Source organism: Bos grunniens, chromosome X (assembly GCF_055505025.1).
Source record: "Bos grunniens cultivar Pamir isolate PY7600 chromosome X, Bosgru_T2T1.0, whole genome shotgun sequence".
NCBI classification, from domain to species: Eukaryota; Metazoa; Chordata; class Mammalia; order Artiodactyla; family Bovidae; genus Bos; species Bos grunniens.
This window is the reverse complement of record NC_141194.1, coordinates 81,321,530-81,338,411: the sequence shown is the minus strand read 5'-3', so window position 1 is coordinate 81,338,411 and position 16,882 is coordinate 81,321,530. Positions and strand designations below refer to the sequence as shown.

At 40.2% G+C, this 16,882-nt stretch overlaps 1 long non-coding RNA gene and 1 pseudogene across 1 annotated transcript in view; both read left to right on the top strand.

Annotated features, from left to right (window-relative positions):
* The window catches only part of LOC147340761 (uncharacterized), a 150,112-nt gene that overhangs the window by 75,985 nt on the left and 57,245 nt on the right, over positions 1-16,882 (top strand). The window lies entirely within an intron of this gene.
* On the top strand, positions 403-1,374 carry LOC147340763 (protein FAM209 pseudogene; annotated as a pseudogene).

The following is a 16,882-nucleotide window of genomic DNA, read 5'->3' as shown; positions in this document are numbered from 1 at the left end:
GGACATGACTGAAGAGAGTTAGCAGCAGCAACCACATACAACACATCAGTGGCTCCTAGTTTGTGGTCTCTGGTTTAATATCTTTCTTGCCCTCTTAGCACTCTGCTCCACAGGGACACATGCCCCTGGGTCTGTTCTGTTCACCACAGTGTCTGGATTCAACAAATGGAAAAATAAAAGTAAAAGATGGACTCACCCTCCCAGTAGAGGACCAGGTTCAGAAAGAATACACTGACAAGGAGATGGCATTTTGTCACTCCCCACCTCTTTTTTGAATGCCCGCTGGAGATGTTGGCATTTCCCTTTAAACCCTACTACCGGTTGACCCCTGCAGACCTCCTTATCCTCTGCTCTGAAGTCATAACAGTGACCAGATGGAGGCTGGCTGGGGTGCCCTCTGTGATGTCATCAAAGGCCCAGCCCTGCCTGGGCCTCAGTCTCCAAGTGCCAGGAGCACACCAAGAGTCACTTCCTCTCAGCTCACTATGCGGTCGGTCTGTAATATGGTTCATTTTCTGGCCTACGTGTGTCTCCTTTTTAAGTTCCTATGTGTTTTATATTCTGAGAGAAGCCATAGATCTCCCAGGGAAGGTGCCCTGTGGAAGGCACTTTCGAATTTTGCAGAATCAACCAGAGCATGCCCCAGGCTGGCTTGGGAGCAAGTCACACTGGCTTATTCTCCTCCTCCTTGTGTTTTTGGTGATTCTGAAGTTTCCAGGAAACAGTGACTGAAGGTCGCACTGTTTGTGGCTGTTGGGGCTGTTTATTAGGCTCTATAAGAAAGAAAAAGAGGCTTCCTCCTCCAAAAAATGTATGTTCGGTACCTTAACCCAGCTCGAGAAAGACCTTGTGAAAATTGTATCCAGGATGTGGAATCTGAAACTTGCCGCTGCAACCTGTTGTAACTGCAAACGTCCCAATCTCGAGGTTCCTGCAGATGCACACAATAACATTACAATATCTGAGGTGTAGGAGAAGGCACTGGCGACCCACTCCAGTACTCTTGCCTGGAAAATCCCATGGACGGAGGAGCCTGGTAGGCTGCAGTCCATGGGGTCGCTAAGAGTCGAACACAACTGAGCGACTTCACTTTTACTTTTCACTTTCATGCATTGAAGACGGAAATGGCAACCCACTCCAGTGTTCTTGCCTAGAGAATCCCAGGGACCGGGGAGCCTGGTGGGCTGCCGTCTGTGGGGTCGCACAGAGTTGGACACCACTGACGCGATTTAGCAGCAGCAGCAGCAGCATATGAGGTATGAGGCGAGGAAGACCCTAATTGAGTGGATTTGTGTGTCGAAGTAGAAGAGGCGTAGTTGAGTATTGACAAACTGTATCCAAACTAATAAAAGTATTCTGAAGCAAAAGAAAAAAGCCTCTGATATTTTTTATTTTCTCTACGGTTTTACCTTTTCCAGAATGTCGTGTAATTGGCATCATGCAGTGTATAACTTTTTCCAGACTACCTTATTTTACTTAATAGCATTCATTCAGGTTTCATACATTTCTTTTTGTGATTTTATAGGTCACTTCTATTTATTCTTGAATAGTATTCTGTTATGTTTATGTAACATAGGTTTGTTTATTCATTCGTCTATTAAAGGACACTTTGTTTCCTCTGTGTGTGTGTGTGTGTGTGTGAGAGAGAGAGAGTGAATTAAGCTGTTACAAAATTTCTGTGCATGTTTTTGCATGGGTATTAACTTCAAGTCATTGTGTTAACAGTCTAGGAGCATAATTGCTAGCTAGATCATATGGTATGACTGTGTTTAGCTATGTAAGAAATTGCTTCTGAATTGACTGTACCATTTTTCATTGCCACCCAGGAACAAAGAATGAGAGTTCCTGTTGTTCCTCATCTTTGCCAGTAATTGGTATTGTCACATTTTTGTGTTTGACCATTCCAATGAGTGTGTAATGGTATCACATTGTTTTAATTTCGTCAGTCTACTTTAAAAGATTATCTTATTTCCATATTTCCATTGTAGCATTTCCATTGTGTTTTATTACCATAAATTCTTCAGGTGCTTTATTTGCATTGCGTTTTATTACCATAAATTCCTCAGGTTTAAGCAGATCTGCTGAGGTTTAATGGAGAAGGCAATGGCACCCCACTCCAGTACTCTTGCCTGGAAAATCCCATGGACGGAGAAGCCTGGTAGGCTGCAGTCCATGGGGTCGCTAAGAGTCGGACACAACTCAGCGACTTCACTTTCACTTTTCACTTTCATGCATTGGAGAAGGAAATGGCAACCCACTCCAGTGTTCTTGCCTGGAAAATCCCAGGGATGGGGGAGCCTGGTGGGCTGCATTCTATTCGGTCGCACAGAATCGGACACGACTGAAGTGACTTAGCAGCAGCAGCAGCAGCTGAGGTTTAAATAGATCTGCTGCTCATTGAAACTGCTACTGCTGTTTGTACCATCACTGAATAGTTAAAATTTTACATAATCTCTTTCTCCTTCTGCCTCTGTAACTTAGCTTGCCCTTGCAAAATCAAGATCATGTAGGTCACGTAGTCTCAGAAAGTGGGGACTTGCAATACTAGAAACTGGAGTTTATTTCACTCACCCTTGTCCTGCTGTTTGCAATTGCCCAGCCCCTGCAAACCTGCTTAATCATGCCTGTCCAGGCCAGGCACCCCCTTCCCCATCTTGACTGCTGTTACTGTGCACACGAAAACCTTTAGTTTAAACCAGCCTATTAACAGCTAGTATTGCCCACTACAGTCTGTCTGTTAAAACTCTGTAATCCCTTTGTTGGAGGCTCAGAGCTTGGAGTGTTAACTCCTCTGGGCCACCAGTATAATAAATCTGGTTCTCCAACTCTCCGAGTGTGGTGCTTGGTTTCTGTAACACTCTAATAAGTTTTGCATGAATGCTCGATAACTTGAGATCGTGTATATTGGAAAAAAATTTATCTTTAATTGAACAACAGTGAGCACATTTTCTTTTCCTGAGTATTGCTTTGTTTAGTGCCTCCACACAAAAGTATGAGTTCAGCATGAACTTCTCCCCCCTGCTTTTTTTTTGTTTGTTTTGATTTTCTTATATACATACTAGATGTTAACCAAATCTGTATTTGGACCACTTGCAGTTGTACATTTACTCTAAAGTTTTACTTACAAGCATTTATGTATTTTATCTGAATCTTGACTTTATTATGTGTCTTCTATGGTTTTGAAAAACTATATGCTCATTATTCAGGTGTTTTTATAGACTGTGCCTCTTCTCCATTGAGATTCAAATGAATCCATTTATATACTGTTAGAAAGAAGAACTGAACTGAGAAAGAGGGAACAATCGTAAAATATGTTGATATAGTTACTGAAGAAAATATATTTTAAAAGGAACAATAACAGAATATTTGCTAGCAAAACTAATTTTCTCTCAGTGTATTTTGTAATTATGAATATCCAAATGGTCTTGCATGTAGTCTATAAACAGACAAGAAAAATTAGCAAGCACCTCAGTCAAACAGAGTTTCCCTTATAGCTCAGTCTGTAAAGAATCTGGCTGCAATGCAGGAGACATGGGTTCAGTCCCTCAGTTGGGAAGATCCCCTGGAGAAGGGAAAGGCTACCCATTGCAGTATTGTTGCCTGGGAAATCCCAAGGACAGAGAAGCCAGGCAGGGTACAGTTCATGGGTTTGCAAGAGTCGGACATGACTTAGTGACTCAACCACCCACCACCGAAGAGTGGAAATAAGGCCATAAATTCCAACAACTATTTTCAAAGGGGTGTTGGATATAATACTTTTATTAAACCTTTCCAATTATAAGAAACCCTTGCATTTTTTCTTTTTTTTAAATAATTTTTAATTTTATAATTTTAATTATAAATTCACAGTAAGTTACAAAAAATATACAGGTAACTGCTGTCCATCTTTCCCTCCCTCTCCCAATGTTAACATCTATACACACCTATAGTACTTTCAACTGAAAGAAAAACACACAACCTAAAATTTGAGAGTTAAGTTTTATTTGGGCAAGTTACTGAAGACTATAGCCTGGGAGACCACCTCTCAGCTCTGAGGACCTTATTTGGAGAGGGAAGGAAAGAGTCAGGATATATAGGAGGGTTTTTTTTTTTTTTTTTTCTCATGGAAAAAAACATGCAGTGAAACATCCAAAGATTATTGCTAATTTTAAAGAACAGACATCTCAAGTTAATAATTTTAGTGCTTCCTATGTAGGTGGCTCAGATGGTAAAGCATCTGCCTACAATGTGGGAGACCCAGGTTTGATCCCTGGGTTGGGAAGATCTCCTGGAAAAGGAAATGGCAATCCACTCCAGTACTCTTGCCTGGAGAATTCCACGGATGGAGGAGCCTGGTAGGCAATAGTCCATGGGGTCGCAAAGAGTCGGACACGACTGAGCGACTTCACTTTCATTTTCTTTCATGTATGACAAGATGCAAGAATCTGGGTTCATTGAAATTATTTCCTAGATATAAATCTTAACTATCTAGAGCCATTATCCAAGGCATAGAATGCTTCCCATTTTATGTTTTGTTTTGTTTTGTTTTCTGTACTGAATTCCCCTCACACTGTATCGATGGTCACTGACTGTGGTGACAAATGTCTTGATGCCTGTAGAATTGAAATGGCAGCATAACTCTTTGTTCACATAGAATATAAAAACCAGGAAACTAATATTGGTATAATCCTCAGTTTTTTCAGATTTATTAAGTTATACACACACTGATGTATGTATGTATGTGCATTCATGTGTTGCCACAGCTCTCTGAAATTTTGTCATATGTATCAGTCCAGTTCAGTCACTCAGTCGTGTTCCACTCTTTGTGACCCCATGATTGCAGCACGACAGGCCTCCCTGTCCATCACCAACTCCCAGAGTTCACTCAAACTCAAGTCCATCAAGTCGGGGATGTCATCCAGCCATCTCATCCTCTGTTGTCCCCTTCTCCTCCTGCCCCAATCCCTACCAGCATCAGAGTCTTTTCCAGTGAGTCAACACTTCGCATGAGGTGGCCAAAGTACTGGAGTTTCAGCTTTAGCATCATTCCTTCCAAAGAGCACCCAGGACTGGTCTCCTTTAGAATGTACTGGTTGGATCTCCTTGCAGTCCAAGGGACTCTCAAGAGTCTTCTCCAACACCACAGTTCAAAAGCATCAGTTCTTTGGTGCTCAGCTTTCTTCACAGTCCAACTCTCACATCTATACATGACCACTGGAAAAACCATAGCCTTGACTAGATGGACCTTTGTTGGCAAAGTAATGTCTCTGCTTTTGAATATGCTATCTAGGTTGGTCATAACTTTCCTTCCAAGGAACAAGCGTCTTTTAATTTCATGGCTGCAGTCACCATCTGCAGTGATTTTGGAGCCCCAAAAAATAAAGTCTGACACTGTTTCCACTGTTTCCCCATCTATTTGCCATGAAGTGATGGGACCAGATGCCATGATCTTCATTTTCTGAATGCTGAGCTTTAAGCCAATTTTTTCACTCTCCACTTTCACTTTCATCAAGAGGCTTTTTAGTTCATCTTCACTTTCTGCCATAAGGGTGGTGTCATCTGCATATCTGAGGTTATTGATATTTCTCCCAGCAATCTTGACTCCAGCTTGTGTTTCTTCCAGCCCAGCGTTTCTCATGATATACTCTGCATATAAGTTAAATAAGCAAGGTGACAATATACCGCCTTGATGTATTCCTTTTCCTATTTGGAACCAGTCTGTTGTTCCATGTCCAATTCTAACTGTTGCTTCCTGACCTGCATATAAGTTTCTCAAGAGGCAGGTCAGGTGGTCTGGTATTCCCATCTCTTTCAGAATTTTCCACAGTTTATTGTGATCCACACCGTCAAAGGCTTTGGCATAGTCAATAAAACAGAAATAGATGTTTTTCTGGAACTCTCTTGCTTTTTCCATGATCCAGCAGATGTTGGCAATTTGATCTCTGGTTCCTCTGCCTTTTCTAAATCCAGCTTGAGCATCTGGAAGTTCATCATTCACGTATTGCTGAAGCCTGGCTTGGAGAATTTTGAGCATTAATTTACTAGCATGTGAGATGAGTGCAATTGTGTGGTAGTTTGAGCATTCTTTGGCATTGCCTTTCTTTGGGATTGGAATGAAAACTGACCTTTTCCAGTCCTGTGGCCACTGCTGAGTATTCCAAATTTGCTGGCATATTGAATGCAGCAATTTCACAGCATCATCTTCCAGGATTTGGAACAGCTCAACTGGAATTCCACCACCTCCACTAGCTTTGTTCATAGTGATGCTTTCTCAGGCCCACTTGACTTCACATTCCAGGATGTCTGGCTCTAGGTGAGTGATCACACCATCGTGATTATCTTGGTAGTGAAGCTCTTTTTTGTACATTTCTGCTATGTATTCTTGCCACCTCTTCTTAATATCTTCTGCTTTTGTTAGGTCCATACCATTTCTGTCCTTTATCAAGCTCATCTTTGCATGAAATGTTCCTTTGGTATCTCTAATTTTCTTGAGGAGATCTCTAGTCTTTCCCATTCTGTTGTTTTCCTCTATTTCTTTGCATTGATCACTGAGTAAGGCTTTCTTCTCTTTTCTTGCTATTCTTTGGAACTCTGCATTCACATGCTTATAACTTTCCTTTTTTCCTTTGCTTTTTGCTTCTCTTCTTTTTACAGCTCTTTGTAAGGCCTCCCCAGACAGCCATTTTGCTTTTTTGCATTTCTTTTCCATGGGGATGGTCTTGATCCCTGTCTCCTGTACAATGTCATGAACCTCAGTCCATAGTTCATCAGGCACTCTATCTATCAGATCTAGGCCCTTAAATCTATTTCTCACTTCCACTGTATAATCATAAGGGATTTGACTTAGGTCATACCTGAATGGTCTAGTGGTTTTCCCTACTTTCTTCAATTTAAGTCTGAATTTGGCAATAAGCAGTTTATGATCTGAGCCACAGTCAGCTCCCTTAGAAGAAATCGAGTAGCCATCATGGTTAACAAAAGAGTCTGAAATGTAGTACTTGGATGCAATCTCAAAAAATGACAGAATGATCTCTGTTCATTTCCAAGGCAAACCATTCAATATCACCATAATCCAAGTCTATGCCCCAACCAGTAATGCTGAAGAAGCTGAAGTTGAACGGTTCTATGAAGACCTACAAGACCTTTTAGAACTGACACCCAAAAAAGGTGTCCTTTTCATTATAGGGGACTGGAATGCAAAAGTAGGAAGTCAAGAAACACTATTAGTAACAGGCAAATTTGGCCTTGGAATACGGAATGAAGCAGGGCAAAGGCTAATAGAGTTTTGCCGAAAGAATGCACTGGTCATAGCAAACATCCTCTTCTAGCAACACAAGAGAAGACTCTATACATGGACATCACCAGATGGTCAACACTGAAATCAGATTGATTATATTCCTTGCAGCCAAAGATGTCATATGTATAGCTTCACATAATCACTGCCGCAATCAAGTTACATATTTTATTATCACCACAAAACACCCTCATTCTACCTTTTTGTAGCTATATACCTCATCCTTAACTCATTGCAGCCACTAAACTATTCTTCATCTCTGTAATTGTTATTTCCCAAATCTTAGAATATATAGTAAGATTTTATTTTATGAGATTATTATTTTTCTCATTTAGCATGATTCTCTTGAGGTTCATCCATTTGGTACAGATTGATGTACCAAAATTTATTTAACCATTCACCCATTGAAAAGTATTTGGAGAGTTTCCAGGTTTTGACTGCTATGAATAAAGTTTAATATATGATTTGCTTTAACATTTTTTTTTTCCTTTGGAAGTAAAGTGCCACTTCCAACATGATCTTTGTGGCTTCAGATGTGAAATTTGCTGTCATTTGAGTCAGTGTTCCTTTATAGGTAACATGTCATTGTTCCTGATGTTCTGAGACTTTTTGTTTTTAGTTTTTAGAAGTCTAATTACGGTCTCTTCCCTGGTAGCTTGGATGGTAAAGCATTTGCCTCCAATGCGGGAGACTCGGGTTTGATCCCTGGGTCGGGAAGATCCCCTGGAGAAGGAAATGGCAACATGTCATTATTTTTGATGTTTTGAGACTTCTTGTTTTTGTTTTCAAAAGTCTAATTATGATGTCTCTTGTTATGTGTTTCTTTGGGCTTATCCTATGTGTGTTTGGCTCAACTTCTAGAATTTAAATTAAAATATTTCACCAAATTTTGGTAATTTTCAGCCATTTTTCAAATATATTTCAACTCCATACTCTCTCCTCTTCTTCTATGACTCCACTGATACAACTGTTAGATATTTCTTATTATCTTATATATCCCTGAAGCTCTGTTCATTTTTAAAATCCTGCTTTCTTCCTGTTACTCAGAATGTGTAAGCCCCATCTGTCCTCCAATTCACTGATTATATCTTCTACCATATCTACTCTACTATTGCACTTGGCCAGTGAATTTTTTTAAAAAGAAACACAGCTATTTTATTTTTATGTTCTATAATTTCCAATTGCTTATTTTTTATGACCTCTATTTCTTTAGGCTTTCTATTTTTTATGTTTGTTTCAACAGAATTTATAATTATTTATAGAAACGCATGTATAATGCCTGTTTAAAATCCCAGTCAGACAATCTTAGCATCTGTTTCATCATATTGTTGGTGTCAGTTATCATCTTTAGTAGTGTTTTTCATGGTTTTATATGATTAATGATGTACAATTGTATCTTATACATTTTGTGTATAATGTTAGAAGTCTCTTGAACCCATTTAAATCTGTTTCAGCAGGAAGTCATCCTACTTAGGCTTTGCATGTAGGACCTTGCCTACTCCAGTGAGTTGTAGTTACAGCAATAATTTAATTTTCAGAACCTCTACATTTATTCTGATTAGCTCTATTTCTGGTTCCACTAGTGCTCCTGCCCAATTCCTGCATGTACTGCCTGATGTCCTTCAGTGTGACATTCAGGAATCTCTTGGCTTTGACTGCTGTCACTTTGTAGGATTAGTCTTATAAATCTCCCAGGTGTGTGACAGGAACACCTCTATGCTCTTATAGTTGTGGCAGATTGGGTTGCCACTGAGTCCAGTCAGAATTGGAGGAAGGGTCCCTGTCTGGCCCTGCTAATACTCTTACTGTGGAAGATACTGCTGCTGTTGCTCTAGGTATGGGAAAGGGATCCCACTCTTGCTGCATCTGTGATGGACTGAGTGCTCATTCATTTGGGTGTGCTATGTTAGATGGGTCCCTTATTAGATGCTGCTGCTGCAGAAGATCTGGCCGTTGCTTCCTCCTGACACTCCTTCTATGGCAGAACAGGCCACCTGACTCAGTGTATAGTGCTGTGCTTAATCACTTAGTTATGTCTGACTCTTTGCGACCCCATAGAATGTAGCCTGCCAGGCTCCTCTGTCTATGGGGATTCTCCAGGCAAGAATACTGGAGTGGGTTGCCACACCCTCCTCCAGGGGATCTTCCCAATCCAGGGATCGAACCTAGGTCTCCAGCATTGCAGGCAGATTCTTTACTGTCTCAGACACCAGGGAAGCACCAGTGTATAGTAGATATTGCTATCATTACTTCTTCTGTAATTTTGTTTGAGTCTGATGTTGCCATGTGTGATGTTATTGATGTCCATATTGGACCCTTCTGCTCCTGCTGTTGCTCTTTGGATCTGGCTAATGCTGTCCTGGGTGTTTCACATGGATGACATTGATACTGTTGTAGCCACGTGTTCTGGGAAACAAACTCACTTATAAGGACAATGCAGATAGTGAAGTGCAGTTTATTACACCGGCGGGCCCAAGACAGTGTCTCCTCTTAGCCAAGGACCCTGGCCAGTTTTTGTGAAAACCTTATATACCCTAAGTGTATGTGCCCAAAGCCACCTCCCCTAATTCCCTGAAACTAGTCTGAACAAAGGAAAAGAAAGATGCAATCAAAGTTAACCTGTGGTTCATATGCCTTAAGCCTAGGTAGTTAACAGTGGACAGTTATCAATAGGCCTGTGGTCATACCCCAATAAGCATAATGGAATTTATGATTCTATTTGGTTACACAGATAATTAGGGTATTCTTTTAGGCAATGGAGAGTCTAGGTATGAGCCCTGGGGTTCTTCCATCCGGGGGGCCTGGTTTTCCAGTTGGTATGTCGTTTCCATAGATACTGGGCATATAGGTCAAAGTCCACAGTCCGGCCCAAGATGGAGTCCTTCTTTCAAGATGGAGCCTATTCTGTCTGTTTCCTCCTTCAATACTGCTACTATGGTAGATTGGGCTGTGAACTGCCCTGAATGTAGGTTATGGATGGACCTCTCTACTAGGTCTCTGTTGAGTTACCTGTTTTGGGTCCTTTGGCAACACAAATCAGAATTTTCTTGTTGTCTTGTTTTTCTTCTGTGCTGATTGGAGTTTCAAATTGCAGCCTTCTCTAGAGCCCAGTCTAGAATATGTGGGAAATAAAAAGTAAAACCCATGAAACTCACTATCATGTCCTCGTGTTCTGAGATTTCTATACAGTTTGCCTTTTTCTTTCCATCTTTTAGGGTCATTTTATGATTGTCTGTTGAATTATTTCCAGAGTATTTAGAGGGGAAGAACAGGGAAAAGTGAGTCTGTGTCATCTTTTCCTGGAACTGGATGATGTATCTCTTTTTATGTTTAATGACAGTGGGATGAAGGCTGAAGTAAGGTATATAACACTAACCTACTAGCAATCATGTTGGAGCAAAATATTAAAAAATTAATTTCTGTTATCCTTTCTCCCTTCAAATTTAATACTAGAATTGTGAAGAGGATTAGAGATTTGACTTTTATCTCTTACTAATGAGGTATCAATTATAAGCAATATGGAATCAAGCTCACTGGGTATATTAGCTCCCTCTCAAAGAGCTATACATCAGTTATCATTACTGTAAGAGAATGGGGCATTTCTTTTAATTTTGAGATCTTTCTCATTATTTTTTATAGAGGGCCTTAATGATGTTTGCATTCTAGATTTTAATATTAAATTATGCAAAAAGAAAACATAATAATTCGGAAATTCCAGAAAAATTTGCCAGTGAACGCAGAGTGAACAATTATTTCAATGCCTAATGAGGCTTTTAACCCACGAAGTATCTAATAAATTTTGCCTACCATTTTGACTAACATGAAAAGACAGAGGACTTAATTAAGCATAGTATTTTTTGAAAGATTGTTGCTTCACTAAGCTTTCACCTTAGCTTCAGATTTCCTTATCGCTTGTGATACAATAAGGCATATATCTGTATATATTTGTTCTTTGTTCCTGGTTTCCTACAGGGACCTACCATCTAAAACCCTTGGAATCTCCTGAGTGATAAAGGTGACAGGAACGTCTTTTGTTATTCATAGCAAGCCCCATTCAACCCTGCCTGCAGTTATGCTAATGAAGTGACACTTGTTGGGCCGCTAGATAGCTTTAAGAATGGGGACTGTTTGCCAGAGGAACCAACATTGTGATTAGAGGTTTGAAGTTTTCCACCCAAGTGCCTCCTCAGTGGTAAAGAATCCGCAGGAGATTCAGGTTCAATCCCTGGGTCTGAAAGATACCCTGGAGAAAGAAATGACTACCCACTCCAGTATTCTTGCCTGGGAAATCCCATGGACACAGGAGCCTGGTGGGCTACAGCCCATGGGGTCGCAAGAGTCGGACATGGCTGAGGACTAAACCACAACCACCACCACCACCTGACCCCTGGACTTCAGAGAGGGGACAAGAACTGATGGTTGAGTTCAGTTTCCAATGGTCAATGATTTAAGCAATCTTTCTTACATAATAGAACCTCTGTCCAAACCCCTAAACGATGGGATTCAGAGAGTTCCCAGGTTACTAAACATATCCTAATACTTGGAGGGTGGCACACCTCAACTCTGCAGTGACAGAACCTCCTGATTTCAGGACCCTGTGGATCTCTTCATCTAGCTGTGCATTTCTATCCTTTCTAATATCTTTTCTTGTAAGCTGGTAATCGTAAGTAAAGTACTTTCCTGCGTTCTATAAGCCATTCTATTAATTTCTTTAACTTGATGAGAGGGTTGTGGAAAGCCCCAGCTTTATTGATGAGAGGGTTGTGGAAAGCCCCAGCTTTATAGCTGTTAAGTCAGAAGTACAGGTGGCAACCCGGGACTTACAGCTGAATTTGGAGTTTGATAGGACTGTACCCATAACCTGTGGGTTCTGTGCTTAGTAACAGAGTTGAATAGAATCACAGAACACCAGTTTGGTGTCCAGAGAGTGGAAAATTGGTTGCTTTGAGGGAAAAACTATTCATTTGGTGTCAGAAGTGGTGCTGGAAAACACTACAGGCCATAGACCCCTATGGTTTCCCTTAAATGCATGTAGATTCGAATTGCAGTTACTGAAATATAGTACAATAGTGAGAAGTGTTAAATAACTAGCTTTTATGTTATCTGGGTTGTTTTGAATAGCATATGATCTTTTCTGGTCCTAAGACTTCTTATTCAAATGGGAAGTCCACACTAAAAAAAAAAAAAAAGAAATAAAGAAACTTAAAGAATATATGCATTCTGAAGAGAATATATTCTAGGCTATGTTGTAAAGAGACTTCCTCTCATAAAAGGTATAAAATCATGTTTTATACCTTTCTGTGTTTTGAGCCCTTAGCCCACTGCCCTACCACTATAAAGTGCTCAATAAATGTTTGCTCCTGATATATAAATGAAATAATCATTCCCGCAAAGGATAACCTATACCCTCTGAAATGGAACAGATATACCACCACTCTGAGCTCTTTGCAGGAAGAATGCTTTTTACATGACAATTACAAGTAGTAGCTATCTGAGTATTTGTTAACCTTTACCATGAAAGTAGATTAAAACTCTCCAGAGTGTAATGAGTCCCTGTCCTACTTATTACAAATTTTCTTCATTTATATCACTACCTGAAATGACATTTTGCATCTTGCTCAATTGGAATAATTTGATCTAATGCACATTATCTTTCTTATGAATGATGATGGTTCTAGGGAAAGATGAAAGCTCAGTTATAGCAACAACATTTTATCAAATGTGCACAATATTGCCAAAAATGTTGCAAACAATAATTTAAAGATACTGTTTTATCCATTTTGAACTACCATATTATTTTTTCCAGGCTCTTTTCATCTTGTTATCTCAAAAACTGTGTGCCTGTTTTTCTATATAATGAATATCTCGACTCTATTATCCCTTTTTCTGACTTTTTAACTTCCCCGATTTGATACTATGCCTTATCTGCTATCTGAGCTGATGAGGTCCAAGGTTGGCTATAAAGGAGGTCATGAAATTGAGGTCTGCCATGGGGATATGTCCAGTCCTTGTCACATCTTTGGTATTGTCTCTTGTCAAACCAGCTCCTTCTATTATGTTCTGGATTCCATAATATGGTTTGATTATTTCTTCTAATGTTCTCTTTGAATTAAAACCCGGTTCTCTACATGCTTGATTCTAGTTGGTTAACCACCAGATTTCTTGAATGGACCCTGATTGTGGCAATATACCAGGCATTTGTAGCCACTGCTTTCTATAAATTATTTGAAGAACACATGCTTCACCTGGAGGAGGCATCCTCACTTCCTAGAGATCTACTTCAGATTCTAGAGCTTCCCCAGGATTTTCAGTGCTTGATTACCTTGCTTTTTTCATTAACATTGTATCTTTTATATACAGCCAAGGAATGGTAATACCTCTAAAACCTAATGTAAGTAAATGGAAACATCTACTAACAGCCTAGATTTATCCTAGGGAATATGAAGTACCTTCTCTCCATGTGATCGTTAGTTTTATGTGTCAACTTGGCTCGATTATTGAAATCATATATTTAGTCAAACATTACTGTAGATGTTTCTTTGAAAGTATTTTAAAAATGGGATTAACATCTAAATCAGTAGACTTTGAGTAAAGCATATTCTCTTCCACTATGTTGGTGGACCTCACCCAATAAGTTGAAGGCCTTAATAACTAAAGCTCAGCTTCTCCCAAAGAAGATGAAATTCTGCTACATATTGATTTTAGACTCAAACTGCAACTCTTCTCTGGCCTATTCTATTCCAGCCTTCTGGCCTATCCTGTGGATTTTGAACTTACCAACCTCAAAAGTCAAAGGAGGCAATTCTTTAAAATAAATCTCCCTCTCTATACATATGTCTATCTATCTAAGCTTTCTGAAATAATTGCTGAATTGTTGAGAAGGAAGAAACCACACTCTTTTATTTCCGTTTCGGTACTTCTAATGAAATGGATGATGATGACACTATTTTTAAAACTTTACAGTGTGCCACTTTGCTTTTAAAAGCACCAATTTTATGAGGTAAGGTAATATCCCACTTTATAGATATAGAAATTGTGTCTTAGTTGTTACATTATTTTTCTCATTGCCACTCAGCTAGTGAATGCTGGATTCAGGTTTCAAACTCCGCTTTTTTTCAAAGCTCACGTTGTTCATTTTGACCCACGAATTGAACCTTGTATATTGCTGTATACAATGATTAAGTCACTTTGTCCCTTATACAGAGGTCTTGGAAAGTGATAGGGATTATTTTTAATTAGAAACAGATTTTTGTTTATATGTCATGAGAATTTTATCCTCTAAGGTTGGTCAAATTGTTACGTACATATTTCATGTAAAAATCATGAACTGATGCCTAACTATAAGAATTAGGCAAGCTTTGGCTTGTGGTTTGCCTAAAATGGTCCTGGCTTTAGTACTGAAAGCCTTATAGGCCAGGAAACCCATCGGCCCTAGCAAACCAACCGAGTTGGTCACCTTAGGTTAATGAAAATAGTCCTACAGAAAGTAGAACAGTCAATAGAGAAGAGGCTTCCTTTGCAGTAAGTTAACCAAAATTTTATGAGTAATTTAAAACAAACCTTAGATACAAGTAAGTTACTTATTTCCTTAAAATTGGTCTATTAATATTTATTAAGATTTTGATATCATATATGGCTCCTTGAATTTTTACTGCCCTGAATTTCAAGTTTGTACAATTAAACATGTTTGCTATTATTAAATAAGTTGATTTTCCTTGTCAGTTATCTCATATGTCTAATTTGTAATCAACACATTCTTTTTTTCCATAAAAGGTAAACTTTGCAACTTCTTTCTAAAAATGTACAGTCCAATTGTTATGGGAGGCACACTGATTGAAACCGCCCACTCTGGCCAGGTACCATAGTAACCATTTGCATGAGTTGTTTTATGACAGGAGATCCTGATAAGGAACATGAAACTAATAAGCCACCACCAACCAGAAGAGTTTGGGAAAGGTCTAAAGGAGACACTGCGTGTCTGTCCACTTCCCAGAATCCCTCTCTCTAGCATCCATCTTGGCTGAGTGATGCGTGTGCCACCAGGAAAGACTCTGAATTAGAATAATTGGTCAAAGACCACCTGGAAACTAATCCCATCACCATAAAACCCAACATTGCGAGCCACACGGCAGAGCAGTTCTCCTGGGTTCCCTTACCCTACTGCTCTCCACCTGGGTGCCCTTTCCCAATAAAGTCTGTTGCTTTGTCAGCACATGTGTCTCCTCAGATAATTCACATCTGAGTGTTAGACAAGAGCCCAGTTTTGGGCCCTGGAAGGGGTTCGCCTTACTGCAATAAATGGCGACTCTGGTGGGGACTCTTCTTCGCTGAGACTGACATCCTGACCACTCGGGGTACTCAGGGGCCAGCTTGCCTGCCAATGGACCAGACCCAGCAGCCGCAACTGGGACCCTTTCATCCCTGGTCTCCTCCTGATGCGGACAACTGGTCAGAGTGCCCCACCCAGTAAGGAACAAGAGACTTTATTGACCTCTCTCCCCTTCCCTCTCTCTTTCCTCTCCTTAATCCTTCCTATCCTTCCCCATTTTTCTAGTCCCCTGGTCCTGTCCTGGATGCAGGAATCTGGTCGAAGGGCCCTCAGCCTGAGCTGAGGATTGGAGACTGATCACTTCCTCTTGGCAGAGAACTCGAATTCTGGTTCTGGTCTGGTCTGATTTCTGGTAGGGCCAAGTTCCAGTCCTCCCTTCTCTGGAGGCCCAGGGAAAAGTCCCGTAACACCTGGGTATCTGTAGGTGGCAGGAGACGTCTGTAAGGCCACCCCTTTCGCCCCCCTCTCCCGCCTCCTCCCCCTTCTTCTTTCAAGCTGGCTTCCTTTCCTCCCTTTGAAATCTTTGATATTAGTGCTTGGATCTGAAGTTCTGTGTCTCTATAGAAGGTTTTCTGAGAGACTGCATTTTTGTATATAAGGCTTCCCTGGTGGCGCAGAGGTTAAAGCGTCTGCCTGCAATGTGGGAGACCTGGGTCGGGAAGATCCCCTGGAGAAGGAAATGGCAACCCACTCCAGTATTCTTGCCTGGAGAATCCCATGGATGGAGGAGGTTGGTGGGCTACAGTCCACGGGTCGCAAAGAGTTGGACACGACTAAGCGACTTCACTTTCACTTTCACTTTGATGAGGACTGCCGGGTTTATATGTGTGTGTTTTAACTCTGAGTTCTGTGTTGTGATTTTTGATGGCCATTTTGCTTTGTCTGGTCACCATTTGGTTTAGACCTGCCGCCATTTTGTTAGAACTTGATTTTCTTTCCCTGTGCCTTGAGACCAGGGCTCTCAGGAACACTTATCTAGACCATCTCTAACTCCTGAGACTGAGGGAAAAGGGGAAAAAGAATTTAAAATTTTTATTTATTTCAACTTTTTTTATAAACTAGTAAATTTTATATTGTAATATCTAATTCATGACTAAACTTAGAAAATGAAGCTAGATTATCACTGGTATTTATGCTCACCAATCTATAAAATGCTAATATAAAAGTTCCTGGCTGCTAAGGAAAAGTAGGAAGTGTGTTATCAGTTAAAAAAAAAAAGGTATGAAAAAAGACTAAAAAGAGTTATGCATGATCAGGATTTTCTAAAATTGGATTACAAT